This window comes from Schistocerca americana, chromosome 1, assembly GCF_021461395.2.
Source record: "Schistocerca americana isolate TAMUIC-IGC-003095 chromosome 1, iqSchAmer2.1, whole genome shotgun sequence".
Classification (NCBI taxonomy): domain Eukaryota; kingdom Metazoa; phylum Arthropoda; class Insecta; order Orthoptera; family Acrididae; genus Schistocerca; species Schistocerca americana.
Window position 1 is genome coordinate 514292445 of NC_060119.1, and position 14024 is coordinate 514306468.

The following is a 14024-nucleotide window of genomic DNA, read 5'->3' on the forward strand; positions in this document are numbered from 1 at the left end:
CATAACGCCCTTCCCATGCGGTTCTAATCAAAATATCGCGTTCATTTCTTACATTCTGCATAGTTTTCCCGAAAATGGAATTGTTCAATAATTTATAAAAATCTTTTCCAAAATCATAACTTGCGACCGCCCTCTATTCGGTATTTAGTTCATTACACTCCTTCAATCAGGGGGATTGCTTGAAGGAGATAGCTTGGGTGATTCTAATAAGCTTCATCCCTAATCTGAGGCACTGCTGGAGGTTATGATAGTGAATAATATACCTCTGCTTATCTCCAACAGTAGCCAACAGTTTAGGGAGTGTGCTTCCTCGCGGAATTTGTTGCTCTGGACATAATGGCAAGTCGCTTGTCTCTCCGTGCAAATTATTAGAATATGTGATATATGCCTCAAGTACATACCCTACATCAGAATCGGCTGCAAGACCCATTATTTGTCCACCTAATCCCTTCAATTTGTTTTTGGGCACCCATTGAGACCCACCAACTGGCAGTCGCTGCTTCATGGTGCGCCCATATAAGTTATTCAAATATAGGTACATAATGTAACTCATATCAAGGGATGCAGTAAAACCTACACCCATCCATGTTTTATTTGCTTTGGCAAACCTGTGAACGCATTGACAAAGTTCCCCCCCCCCCCCTCCCCGGATCCCTCGCTCAAAAAATAGAAGCATTGCAGCATCAGTCAAAAGTTCGATGCTGCACCCCGTATTTTTCAGCATAGCATCCCAGGACAACCCAGGTGCAGTGTAATAAAAGGCGGGGTCCAGAGAGTATTTGGCCATACATACACTCCGGAACTTTTCGAAAACATCTGCAAGCAAATGCATGTCCATGTCCATTAATAGTCTTGAATATTCCCCCAAATTGGGGATGTTGAATTCCCACCAGACATTCATGGCATGCTCATAATCTGCTGTAGTTACAGCATCGCCTGTGAGAGTACTGGTATATGCAGATATGTCGGGAAGCCTGGTTTCATTGAGTCTTGCCATACTAGCAACATACTCGTATGGGAAAACTTCTTTCCTAGTCGCAAGTTGGAACTTTTTCTCATCAGGAAATGCATATCGAGTGATATGCATATTATTCTGAGGTAAAGTTTCAGTGAGTTTCTGGAGTGAAGTCTGCATAAAGTGTAAAGAGTCAAGGAAGTGGAGTGTAATTTTTGGCGTCATTTGTTTTTAGAAAGAAATGTACCTCTCAACACTTTCAGGGAGGACACTGACCTGATTATTCTTCTTACTGAAGTCAGCCAAGTGCTCAACGAGAAAATGAGTGCATACGACTTGGAACGCTGCGATGTAAGATATGTGTTTTTGTGTGAAGGTTGTATGTGAGGCTAAGGTGTTCCCTTCGCAATGAATAATAGGAGCCAGCAGCAGGCATTCAAAGTCGGCATACACTACAAAAGGACATCGCTGCTGGTGGTGAGCATTTTGAAATTTAATGAAATTATTTTCCTCTGTGGGCATAATGACATGTAATGGGTCCTTGGAAGCACAATCTAATAGATGTATAGCTAATAACTCTTGTGATGAAAAATAATTCAGACACCTTAAACAAATATGCTTTTTATAGTTATCTTTCGATAGTTGGGAGGAAAGGAGTCGGGACATGTCTTTGATACAGACATAGTGATAATGATGAACTTCAGAGAAGAGCAGCATGTTTACACGTAGCTCTCGCTCACCTGCAAATTTTGGGAACTGGAGGGGGCCGACTATGGTGTGCTTATCTTACTCATCTAACTTGTCGTTATTCTTCTTCTCCAGGCCATAAATGTGAACATATATTCTGGTATTCTGTGCCTCAAACATAGGTATGTCCTGGATCTATACGGCGAACTCTATACCATCAAAGTTGTAATATGTCTTAATATCACTGACTTTGTAACTGCTCAGATGCTGTGCATGTTTCTTGTAATTTCTCTCACAAGCCAGGACTGACCATGCAAAACAAGCTTGATCCTTTCTACTTTCGACCTTTATGCATGCCTGCTTATTGGCTATATCCTCAGGGAGCTTAATGTAACTGGACCCTCCATTTACCCGATCATAGATGTGTATATGGATGTCGAGGTGTGGTATACAGCTGAGCTCTTTAGCGGACCCACGTTCTTCCATCTCGGAAAATCGGGTCATAATAGCGCTGAAGGTGGATTCATGATACCACTTGGCAATGGATGTGCTCTGAGAAATAAATTTACTATCACCCCATATATAGTGCAGAATTGTAGTCTCTGCCTCACCTGGATGTTTAGGCAGGTGATTCAACTCACAGCGTAGTACTGCACTGTACTTAATCGCGTTAAATCTCTGATCGTCTAGTACTTTGAGGAGCTTGGTCTCCAAGACAGGGAGGCATACCTCTAAAAACCCGACAGGCTCACTGTACCTCCTTCCCAGATTCTCAATCATTGTGAAGGAGATGCGCCCCTCAAAAGCCCTTGCAACTGCTGAGTATCCTGGGGGGCCATTATATCATTATTCTGATGCACTTCACTATCAATAGAATGGGGGAGAGCACTACCACTAGCCACAGTATAATCAATATTACTATTACTACTAGAGCTAGGTGTCCAGCCCATCGATGATGGGGCTGGTGATGGTGCGTCAGCTGCAGGGAGGGGTATAGGCACTGGTACATGCACCTTTCATTGATGGCATGGGTGAGCTCTCTGAGGAGGTGGCGGAGGTGGTGATGGTCAGCTGGAACAACCGGGCTGCAGTGATGGCCCCCGGGGTGTGATGTTCCCATTACCAACTGGTGGGGTGGGAGACAGATGCACCTGTTGTTCTTCTTCCGCCAGCTGAGTTGCCCATGGCGCCAGAGAACTTGCGGTGGCGCAGGAGGTGCTGCTGCCTCTCAAGTAGCTCTGATTGGCGCTACACACTGTGCAGTGTGTCTCTGTGGTGGTGGGTGACTGATTCCCGCCCCCACAACCACCTCTCTAGGCACACGGTGTACTTCGTGTGATATACCTGTAACATAAATAAGAAAAAATAAGCTTATTGATCTAGATTTATGCAAACAAATAATAAGACTACATAATGGTAATTATTTGCTGTAATGATAAAGTTCAAAAATATTCACCTTCTCCATTCTATGCTTGAGCAACTCATCGGCACGTTCACTGAGGTCTCCCACCTACTCAGGAATATTCACCTCCTCATCTAAAAGGGCCATAATCTTGAGCCTTTCGGATCCTTGTTGTTGTTCATTATGATCTGCAGTGGCCGCCATCTTATGGACCCAGTCAGGGATTTCACACCCACCTTGCATGACATCCTTGGCATCCCCCTCCCAATTCATGGAATCATCTACAAAGAAAAGAAAATAATATGTCTAAGAAAGCTCAATCTAGACACTTGAAAAACCAATATACATATTACACGAAATTATTTTATCTAAGAACTACGTTTTTTTACAAATGTACTTACACACGCACTGTGCATCAGCCATCTCGACCACTAGCTGTTGGTCTAGCTCGACTAACATTTGCGGGATGAATTCTAGAAAGAAGGAAAAGACTGAGTATAATATCCAGTATAGAAAAAAAAAATCTCTGTAGGACGCACATACATAAACACACACAATCAGTTAAAGGGTGCAGCAGTCTGCTGTCCAAAACCAGATATAGCACTCACAAAATCTGTTAAAGGACGCAGCAGTATGGGTAGAGTGCGGTCCAAAACAGATATAACACATAACACAGACATAGAATCTGTTAAAGGGCGCAGCAGTCTGTGGACTGTGGCCCAAACAGATATAATACATAACACAGAAATAGAACCTGTTAAAAGATGCAGCAATCTGTGTAGAATGCGGTCCAAAACAGATATAACATAGAGACATTGAACACATAGACGTTAAATCCGTAAAAGGGCGCAGCAGTCTGGGTAGAGTGCAGTCCAAAACAGATATAACACACACACAAAATCCGTTAAAGGTCGCAGCAGTCTGTGGACTGTGGCTCAAACTGATATTTGAACACTGAAAAAGTGCTTACCAGGTATTTGATCTTCATCTACTCGGCAGCGCTTGCTGCTGCTGCTGCCGCTGTCGCTGTTGCTGCTGCTGGTGGTGCCTGTATGCTTCACAGTGCAACCAAAAGTACTGCAATTGAACACACTGAACCAAGTACAGAAGCAGACTGAAGGTGAGTTCGGTTGTGGATTGGTTTATATATGTTCTATGATGTCAGATCATGTCACTAATGCAGTAGCCAATAGAAGTGCAGTATTCTAGGGGTGGGAGGTGCTATGTCATGAATGAATGATCACTGCACTCCTAGTGGGAAAACATTGAACTTCTAATTTGATAACTGAATATCCAAAGAGTACATTCAGTTATGGAATATGATTAAAATTGGACTGGAATGAAGTACTTAGGTAATTCATACGTTAGATGTATGATGTGGGTGCCACATGTGTTCAGTTACAATCATTAGCATATTTCCAGAAGACGATCTGTGGCACCAGTATGAATGCTCGTGGACTATACATGTGGTGCATACCCTGTTATAAACATGTGAGAGAGAAAGCATTGCAGCATCTCTCTCTCTCAGCGCTTGACTACAGGGATGACGTGTATCTCACATAGTGCGAGTGGCGATCTTGGATTACATAGTGGGATCATGCAGTGGCTGTGTCCTAGACCACATGGTGACCACCATGTTTGCCACCATCTTGGATAATGGTACTTGTGTCATGAGCTGACGTCACGTTAGCGCCCTCTGGTGGTGGCAACATGTACTAGGCCACATGGCAAACACACTGTTTGCCGCCATCTTGGATAACGGTACTTGCGTCATCAGCTGATGTCACGATAGCGGCCTCTGGTGGTGGCAATATGTACTATGTCACTTGGAGTCTGGACCATGTGGTGAACACACTGGTTGCCGCCATCTTGGATCTCAGATGAGTGGCGATGTGTACTAAATCAGTTGGAGTCTGGACCTTGTGGTGAACACACGGAATGGCCGTACTGCATGGAATTGTTTAAAGACATATGTCCAAGTCCTTTTTCCATGAATCCTTAGAAGAAGGTGGCAGTCGGGTGACTGAGGTTAGTACAAGTGTCCTTTCTTTCCCGCTATTTTCTTATATTAGTAGAGGAACCCCAAGTGACCTTTGTTTACCACCAAAATTCAAACTTGGGGCCAGTTAATAGGAGGAAGTGACGGGCGGGTGACTTAGATTCGTGGAGGTAGCCCAAGTGACCTATCTTCCCGCGATTTTCTTTGCTTAGTAGATATAACCGTGGTGTGATGTATTATCCTGTTGGAATTTGAACTTCCCATCATTTTTCTGGGGGGGATGGGGCGTGGCACTTTCACACCAAAATTCAAACTTCCCGCCAAAATTCAAACTTCCCACCAAAATCCACTATCTTGAATGACGTCATGCCGCCATCTTGGATGATGTCATAAGCTGTTGCCAAGCCTACATGCCACAATCTTGGATGATGTCATCGCCGCCATCTTGGATACATCTGGCAACAATGCAGAGTGGGCTCGTACGCAGGTTGTTCCAATACTGACGCTCCATTAACTACTGGGATACTTTTGGTCCTTGGTTCGAGGAGAAATATCAAAATTGCCTTCTGCCACTGTACAAAGCTCTTTATTTTTGGACGATTTTGCAGTTTGCTGTCCCTTCTCCAGTATTGCAATTGCCACTCGCCTGTTGCAACTTCTGACACTCCACTCCTTTTCACATTCGTCAGACATCAGCAAAAATACCCTGTGAGTGTGTTAGCGTCACTAGAATAAATTAATGGGATAGGAGTAGACCCTGATTCTACAGCAGAGCACATCCGTGTTTAGCTATATAAAATTGGTGTATTTACTGTATTATTGTCAATGAAGCACACTGGTTTACATAGTGTGACATGACAATTTCAGGATAATTGTCAAGATAACTGTTTGTACCCATCCGGAAATTCCCCAACGCAACTTTCTAAAGAATTTCTCCAACGCAGGCAGCGCTTAACCATCACCTGCTCCCTTCGATTTACCACCTGGTGCACTCGCCATCTCCCTCCCTCACCACGGGTCACACCCTGCTAAAAGCCTTTCGCTGTACGTGGGCCATGTCCAGGCAACCCTCGTCAGTCCCAAACTCAAGCATCTCTTCTAGCTGCTTTTTTTTCACCTTTTGCTCGTTGACATGCAGGATTTGGGTTCGGTCCGTTAATACCAACAAATCGAGAGTTATACCTTCTGCATTACATAGAGTACATTTTGATAAGCAAATCTGCTCACTATCACCTAAGTATATCACGTGACATACTAATCTACTTGCTATGGCATATAGAATCTCATGCAAGGTGCGAAATAAACATTCATTCAAGCTGCCATCTTACACTGCAGAGGTTAGAGGAGTGGACTGCAGGGATGGATTTTCGTTTTTCTGCAGATAAGTATGTGTGTGCTCATTTTAATTGTTCTCGTTATATTTTTAATTTACCCGAATTGCGTTTGAGGTACATCACTCTCCCTTTTAAATACTCTGTGATGTTTCTGGGTCTCACTTTTGACTCCAAACTGTCGTGGTTACCACACTTAAAGGACCTGAAGGCAAGGGCTTGGGAGGCATTGAACATCTTGAAGTGTCTTAGCCACAGGTCCTGGGGAGCGGATACGGCATGTCAGCTCCTGTTTTATAGGGCTTTCATATGATTGCAGCTATACTTTGGGTGCAGAGTGTACGGATCAACGAGTCGTTTTTATGGAATGTCATTGACAATATCTACCTTGAGGGAACCAGACTGGCCACAGGCGCTTACAGGTCCAGCCCCATATCCTGTCTCCATGCTGAGGCTGATGAACCGCCTCTTATCATCCGGCGGCAGCTCCGCATAGTGCATCAGGCGTACAAGTTCCTCGCTACTTCCAATTCACCAGCATATTATACTGTTGCTCCTCCAGCTATGGCATGTCTCTTTAGTAATCGTCAATAGGCAACGAGGCTGTTTGTGAAATGCGAGAAGTATAAACTGGCGTCGCTTGATAGAGCAAGTTCAACCCCAAATCCATGGTTTTCACCGGCTGCCACCTTGGTCACTGCAAACACACAGACTGATTTTTCATTCAGTGCAGCGCCGGAGACGCTGCACACCTGCGTATATATTTACAACATTGTTTTGTAACATTTTAACTGAGCACCACAACTCTGAAGCTGTATTCACAGATGGGTGTAAACAGAGGAACTCCGTTGGTTGCTCTGTTGTTTTCCCTGGACATGTCCTCAAGTTCCGATTCCCTCATGAGTTTACTGTACTCGACATGGAATTATATGCGATCTTGCGGGCGCTGGATCAGATGAGATGTAAATGTCGTGTGAACAGGGCCTCCCGTCGGATAGACCGTTTGCCAGTCGCAAGTCTTTCGATCTGACGCAACCTCGGCGACTTGCGCGTCGATGGGGATGAAATGATGATGATAAGGACTACACAACTCCCAGTCCCTGAGAGGAGAAAATCTCCGACCCAGCCGGGAATCGAACCCGGGCCCTTAGGATTGACATTCTCTCGCGCTGACCATTTAGCTGCCAGGGGCGGACAGCAGTGAGATGTGTTGCAGGTGCTAAATTGCGTGCCTATTCCGATTCCCTGAGTGCCCCTCACTCTCTACAATGTTTATACCCAGCAGATAAAGTAATCCAGAATATCCAAGACGTCCTCCTCTGACTACAAAGCTGGGGAAGGAAGTGTCTTTGTGCTGGGTGCCAGGGCACATAGGTATTGCGATGAAGGAATGGGCTGATGTAGCAGCCGGTGAGGCGTGTCGTGGTCCTCAGTTCAGTCTGCCATCACTATGCCTACTATTGACTCGCTGTTGAGTTACAGAGCCATGCGTCGGTGGGAGAGGAATGGCTGGATGTGACAGACAATAAGCTGCGTCTCGTATTTAGAATGTGTGAGACTGCGATATACCATCAGACTTCCAGGAAAACTTCATCCACACAATTCCGAAGATAGCATCAGCTAACTAGTCTGAGAATTATCGCACAATCAGCTTAATAGCCCATGCATCCAAGATGCTGACAGGAATAATATACAGAAGAATGGAAGAGAAAATTGAGGATGTGTCAGGTGACGATCAGTTTGGCTTTCGTAAAGGTAAAGGCACCAGGGTGTAGGTCTGACGTTGCGTTTGATAATGGAATCAAGACTGAAGAAAAATCAAGCCAGTTTCACAGGACCTGTTGGCCTGAAAAAATCGCTCTACTATGTAAAATAGTGCAAGACGCTCGAAATTCTGAGAAAAACAAGGGTAAGCTTTAAGGAAAGGCCGGTGATACACATTGCGTACGATAGCCAAGAGTAAACAATAAGTCTGGAAGAACAAGAATGAAGTGCTCGGATTAAAAAGGATGTGAGATAGGGATGTAGGGCCTAATCTTTCACCCAAGCTGCTTAGTCTACACATGGAAGAAGCGATGAGAGAAATGAAAGAATCATTCAAGAGTGGGATTAAAATTCAGTGAGAAGTCCTACCAATAATACGATTCGCTGATGACATTGCAGTCCTCAGTGGAAGTGAAGAAGGATTGCAGGCTGTGTTGAATGGAATGAACAGTCTAATGAGCAAAGAGTATGGATTGAGAGCAAATCGAAGAAAGACGAAAATAATGAGAAGCAGCAGAAATGAGAACAGCGTGCAACTTAAAATTACAATTGGGGATCATTAAATAGACGAAGTTAGGGAATTCTGCCACCTAGGTAGCAAAATAACCCATGACGGACGGAGTATGGTTCAAATGGCTCTGAGCACTATGGGACTTAACATCTGAGGTCATCAGTCCCCTAGAAATTAGAACTACTTAAACCTAACTAACCTAAGGACATCACACAGATCTATGCCCGAGGCAGGATTCGAACCTGCGACCGTAGCTGTCGCGCGATTCCAGACTGAACCGCCTAGAACCGCTCGGCCACACCAGCCGGCCCGGACGGAGTAAAGAGGACGTAAAAAGTAGACTAGCACTGACACAAAAGGCATTCCTGTCCAAGAGAAGTCTGCTAGCATCAAACCTAGTTCTTAATTTTAGGAAGAAATTTCTGAGAATGTAAGTTTGGCGCTTAGCATTGTATGGCTATGAAACATGGAGTGTGGGAAAACCAGAACAGAACGAAATCGAAGTCTTTGAGATGTGGGGCTACAGAAGAATATTGAAAATTGATAAGATGAGAAATGAGGAAGTTCTTCGCAGAATCGGCGAGGAGAGGAAAAAATTGATATCACCAACAAGAATACGGGATAGAGTGACAGAACATCTGCTAAGGCGTCAGGGGAGCTGTAGAGGATAAAGGCTGTATAGAAAGACAGATCTGAGATGAAAAGGTTGGCACAGGAAAGGAATTTGTGGCAGACTGTATCAGACCAGTCGGAAGATGCTTTCACTCTTTCTCTGTTGTATTAACGCTCGTGAAACAGTTATTTTGTACATCAGCACGAGCGTGATTTGCAAGGACGCTGATAACTTCGCCGTTGAGCGGCCATAAATTCCAAACACACACACAGATACTAAGTTTTTGATTCAGTGATCTGAAATTACATCCTTCTTATGATTAAAACAAAGTGTTTCCAATGAGATAGCGACATAATATATTTTTATTTGTATACTACTTTTTTCTCCCGTTTTGGGCAATTAGGGACCACTTCAAGTAACTTTAAGACACTTCCGGAAGCCTTGTTTGCAGCCCAAGAACGTTTCATTCTTTCTCTGGCAGCGTGTCGTGTCTCTTATATCCAGCCACTGTTCTGCTTTTGTTCAGAGCTGTATTTTGATTGGCTAGAGATGTCGTCCTGGTTCACATCAATACTCTTGAGGTCTTCCTTACATCGTTTAATCATTTATCAGAGACTTTAAATTTGTCTTTCAATATATTAAAAATATGATCCCTTAGTTGGGTTGCATCAATTCTGAAGAGATGTCCATAGAATTTCAGTCGTCGCTTCCTTATTCCCTTTCATTCGTTCATATCCTGTCTAAATCTTTTCTTCCCCGAAGTCTATAATGTCCGTTATCTTGCGGCCCATTATTTTATGAAGAATCTGGTGCTCAAACTTCTAGGCTTCTCTCAGTCTAGTCTTTCCTAGAGTTCTGAGGCATTCACTTGCGTACAAACATTCTGTTTTGATCACTGTGTTATAATGCCTGAATTTAGATTTTCTTGTCTAGGACATGCGTCTTACGGAAAGCTGCATCTTTTTCCGCATGCTGTTGTTCACTTCTTTCTCGCTCGTTTTCGTCTACAGTATTTCAGCAAGGTATCTGAAACCGTCCACTTTTTCTGTTTTATCATAGTCTGTTGTTAAATGATGAAAACACCCCTTCTGTCTCTAGTTTTCATTAAAAACTCTTCGGGGATTTCTCTCGTAGTTTTTCTTTTGAAAATGTCTGTGTCAAGAGCTTGCTTGATAATTCCCACTCTTTTAGGGCCCACTCCAAATTCTATGAAGATGTAAAACAATACTTTCCGATCGACAGAATCATAGGGTTCCTTAAAGCCGACAAATACCACTACCGGATCCTTCGAGATGAAATTTTCCAACACTCTTTTTCAGGTTCCAAAATCTGTTAAACGCAAGTTCTCCCTTTCCATGAATTCACCTCGATATTCACCAGGTTGATGATCTACTTGCTCAAACCGATTAACCTGTAGTGCTTTGGAGAACACATTGTAAATTTGGGGTACCACAGAAATGCCACGATGATTGTTAATGACAGTTATGTTATGTTTACACTGAAAATAGAAAATACGAAACGGAAAAAATAAAAGTGGCAGAGGGAACCCTGTCTGACAGCAACAAAAGTAACCAACAAAACACGTCAGATAACCACTTTCACCGCTCCAGATGCATTATAAGCTAACCGTTTCAATGCTCCAGACGTATATAGAGGACTTGCTATGAAAAATATTTACAGCGGTTCTCTGCTACAGTCGTATAGAGTCGGAGATGATTGTTGCACAAAATGTGGAATAACTGTTGGAATATTAGGAATTACCTGAACGACTTATTGAATGCAGCTCTCCATGCTACTCTATCCTGTGCAAGCTTCTTCGTCTCCCAGTACCTACTGCAACCTACATCCTTCTGAATCTGCTTAATGTATTCATCTCTTGGTGTCCCTCTACGATTTTTACCCTCCACGCTGCCCTCCAATGCTAAATTTGTGATCCCTTGATGCCTCAGAACATGTCCTGCCAACCGGTCCCTTCTTTTTGTCAAGTTGTGCCACAAACTCCTCTTCTCCCCAGTTCTATTCAATACCTCCTCATTAGTTATGTGATCTACCCATCTAATCTTCAGGATTCTTCTGTAGCACCACATTTCTAAAGCTTCTATTGTCTTCTTGTCCAAACTACTTATCGTCCATGTTTCACTTCCATACATGGGTACACTCCATACAAATACTTTGAGAAACGACTTCCTGACACTTAAATCTATACTCGATGTTAACAAATTTCTCTTCTTCAGAAACGCTTTCCTTGCCATTGCCAGTCGACGTTTTATATACTCTCTACTTCGACCATCATCAGTTATTTTGCTCCCCAAATAGCAAAACTCCTTTACTACTTTAAGTGTCTCATTTCCTAATCTAGTTCCCTCAGCATCACCCGACTTAATTCGACTACATTCCATTATCTTCGTTTTGCTTTTGTTGATGTTCATCTTATATCCTCCTTTCAAGACACTGTCCATTCCGTTCAACTGCTCTTCCAAGTCCTTTGCTCTCTCTGACAGAATTACAATGTCATTGGCGAACCTCAAAGTTTTTATTTCTTCTCCATGGATTTTAATACCTACTCCGAATATTTATTTTGTTTCCTTTACTGCTTGCTCAATATACAGATTGAATAACATCGGGGAGAGGCTACAACCCTGTCTCACTCCCTTCCCAACCGCTACTTCCCTTTCATGTATGTCCCTCGACTCTTATTAACTGCCATCTTGTTTCTGTACAAATTGTAAATAGCCTTTCGCTCCTGTATTTTACCGCTGCCACCTTTAGAATTTGAAAGAGAGTATTCCAGTCAACATTGTCAAAAGCTTTCTCTAAGTCTACAAATGCTAGAAACGTAGGTTTGCCTTTCCTTAATCTTTCTTCTAACAAGGGAACCTCCCCATCGCACCCCCCTCAGATTTAGTTGTAAGTTGGCACAGTGGATAGGCCTTGATAAACTGAACACAGATCAATTGAGAAAACAGGAAGAAGTTGTGTGGAACTGTGAAAAAATAAGCAAAATATACAAACTGAGTTGTCCGTGGGTGACATAAGCGACATCATGGACGAGGTGTGCTTAGAAGCGCCGTGGTCCCGTGGTAGCGTGAGCAGCTGCTGAACAAGAGATCTTTGGTTCAAGTCTTCCCTCGACTGAGAATTTTACTTTCTTTATTTTTGCATAGTTATTATCTGTCCGTTCGTTCATTGACATCTCTGTTCACTGTAATAAGTTTAGTGTCTGTGTTTTGCGACCGCACTGCAAAACCGTGCGATTAGTAGACGAAAGGACGTGCCTCTCCAATGGGAACAGAAAACATTTGATCGTAAGGTCATAGGTCAACCGATTCCTCCACAGGAAAACACATCTGATATATTCTATACGACACTGGTGACGGCATGTGCGTCACATGACAGGAATATGTTATCGACCCACCTAACTTGTACACTTGGCGAATGGGTAAAAAGATTCTTCTACCTTGCCCGATTTAGGTTTTCTTATGGATGTGATAATCACTCCCAAAAAAGTGATGAAAACATAAGAGTTTGTCACATAAACTGAAAATAAAAAATTAAAATTTACACTTGATGGAAGATGCGAACCTAGGATCTTTCGTTCCGCAGCTGCTCACGTTACCACGAGACCATGGCGCTCTTACGTTGCTATTGTCCTTATTGTTGCTTATCTTCCCTTGAACTACTCAGTTTGTATATTTCGCTTATTTTTTCACAGTTCTACACAACTTCTTCCTGTTTTCTCAATTGATCTGTGTTCAGTTTTTCAAGGCCTATCCACTGTGCCAACTTATAACTAAATCTGAAGGGGGTGCGATGGGGAGGTTCCCTTGTAAGATAAGTCGCAGGGTCAGTATTGCCTCGCGTGTTCCAGTATTTCTACGGATTCCAAACTGATCTTCCCCAAGGTCGACTTCTACCAGTTTTTCCATTCGTCTATAAAGAATTCGCGTTTGTATTTTGCAGCTGTGGCTTATTAAACTGATTGTTCGTAATTTTCACATCTGTCAACACCTGCTTTCTTTGGGATTGGAATTATTATATTCTTCTTGAAGTTTGAGGGTATTTCGCCTGTCTCATACATTTTGCTCACCAGATGGTAGAGTTTTTTCAGGACTGGTTCTCCCAAGGCCTTCAGTAGTTCTAAAGGAATGTCGTCTACTCCCGGGGCCTTGTTTCGACTCAGGTCTTTCAGTGCTCTGTCAAACTCTTCACGTAGTATTGTATCTCCCATTTCGTCTTCATCTACATTCTCTTCCATTTCCAGAATATTGTCCTCAAGTACGTCGCCCTTGTATAGACCCTCTATATACTCCTTTCACCTTTCTGCTTTCCCTTCTGCTTAGAACTCGAATAAAATGGCACGACGATCCGTTTACAAAAAATGAGCTTCCATGTCTTCTAAGTCAAAGTGACGACGAGGATATCATCACGCCCTAAACGGCTGATTATGGTTGGACAGATAGTGATGTCTGTGAGCCTAGAGATGAATCCATTACCACAAATATTCAAAGTATCAATGAATCAGCAAACACTGAACCAGTAAATGCAGATTCACATTTTGACGTCACCATAGTTTCTTCCTCCGATTCCGAAAAAGAGCCTGAGAACAAGCCTGAGAAATATGCTAAAAGACACAAAACAGATTATTTTAGATCGAAAGAATCCGATCTGGACCCCAAAGTGTATAATTTCGGTAACAGTCATTCCGGTAGCAAAATCGTCAGATTGGATGATTCATCTGTTGTATATGACTGCTTCCAAAATT